Source organism: Lucilia cuprina, chromosome 6 (assembly GCF_022045245.1).
Source record: "Lucilia cuprina isolate Lc7/37 chromosome 6, ASM2204524v1, whole genome shotgun sequence".
NCBI classification, from domain to species: domain Eukaryota; kingdom Metazoa; phylum Arthropoda; class Insecta; order Diptera; family Calliphoridae; genus Lucilia; species Lucilia cuprina.
In genome coordinates, this window is record NC_060954.1 from 2,581,705 (window position 1) to 2,583,593 (window position 1,889).

The following is a 1,889-nucleotide window of genomic DNA, read 5'->3' on the forward strand; positions in this document are numbered from 1 at the left end:
AGTTCAGTTCTAGTTCAGTTCTAGTTCAGTTCTAGTTCAGTTCTAGTTCAGTTCTAGTTCAGTTCTAGTTCATTTCTAGTTCAGTTCTAGTTCAGTTCTAGTTCATTTTTATTTTTTTGCATTAAATTTTTGAATAATGGTTTTCCTTCTAATACCAATTACGTATACTTAATATAAAATTCAAAAATCAATAATTCACATACGCTCAAACCCCATACGAGTTCGTTTTTCTGTATAAAACTATTGCTAAAATCACTTTATCAATGTCAAATTTAAACATTATTGTATTAAATTTTTTTCACATGCACTTTTATAGATTATAAATAAGCTAAAATTGTTGTTGAATATTTTCCAGTTTTTTTTAGCTTTAAATTTAATAATATTTTTCTACAACATTGATTTCCAATAGATTTCACCTGATATTTTTTGACATTATTTCGTTGTTTTATGTAGAAAGATGAGAAAAAAAAAACAGTAAAGTTTTAGTAAAACTATAATTCATCAATAAAGTTATACAATGTTTACTGGAAGTATAAGCTTTCTTTTTTATTTTTTCGATAAAATATTTTCTATATATAGACAATAGTTTGTTGATGTATGAAATACTACTTTTAACATGGAGGTTATATAGTAAAGGTGGTATAATGTTAATGCTAGTTTGTTTGAGTGAGTTTATATATTTTATAATAGTTTATTGTTGTATGGCTGTCTTGTTACATTATTGCAGTTATGATTTTTTATATTTTTTGCAATTTTTTCCCTGTTATACTCCTCCATTATTATTGAAAACGATTTGTGAAGTAATTGCTCATGAAATAACCTGTGTTGATATTAAGTATATAGAAAAAATATAATACAATGTGATATATTGTTGCATTGTTTTTTTAGATATTTTACTAATAGATAATAAAAATTCTCATATTATAAAAAAGTTAAACAAGTGTTAATTTAAATTACTTATTATTAATGATTTTTAATGGAAAAGTGTGATATAAAATAAATTTAAAATTTGTATATAAAATGCATTAATGTGAATTATACCATACATTTGGCAATATCAAATAAATATCTAATATCAAAACTTAATTTACATAATACTATTATATTACAAAATATCTGAATTTTTGCATATAAATTCCTTGATTATAATAACACAGCTAATCAAAATATATAATGATGCATTAGACAATCATACATCATATCAAATATTAATATACAATGACACTTGACTTAATTACCCTTTTATATTGACACATATGAAAACTTTTTGCAAAATTATCAATAGTTGATATACATATGTAATGTATCAACAAAATCTATGCAAATTATTAATAAAACTGAAACTTCATATTCTTTGCATAATTTTTTCAGGAGAAAGGGAAAATATTCTACTTACAAATGTATTATAAGTTTGAACATATGCAATGTTGTTGCAACACAAATTTCACTAGCAATTTCCTTGATTATTCAGTCAAACATAACCAATGGTTTGTCTATGGAAAATTGATTGGAAATTAAATTATACTGAAAAACACAGCAGAGATGAGAGTGAAATGAAACTAGAAAAAAAGGCCGTAGCAAAAAAAAAACATACAAGGCCTTTGCATATCAAATGATTCGAAAATTAGGGTGTTAGTAATGCAATAGAGAAATGCCTAAAATCTTTGTTTAAATTACTGTAAAGCATTAAACAAGAATTACTCTAGAGTCACCTATTTAGATCAGTATAAGTATCTAGTTATATAAACTAGGACTGAACTAAAACTGAGATAGAACGAACATAGAACTGAACTAAAACAGAACTAGAACAGAACTAGAACAGAACTAGAACAGAACTAGAACAGAACTAGAACAGAACTAGAACAGAACTAGAACAGAACTAGAACAGA

General features: G+C 24.6%; 1 long non-coding RNA gene across 1 annotated transcript in view; it reads right to left on the reverse strand.

Moving 5' to 3' along the window:
• The window catches only part of LOC124420978, a 138,582-nt gene that overhangs the window by 72,629 nt on the left and 64,064 nt on the right, over window positions 1-1,889 (reverse strand). The gene's annotated exons all lie outside the window — the stretch shown is intronic.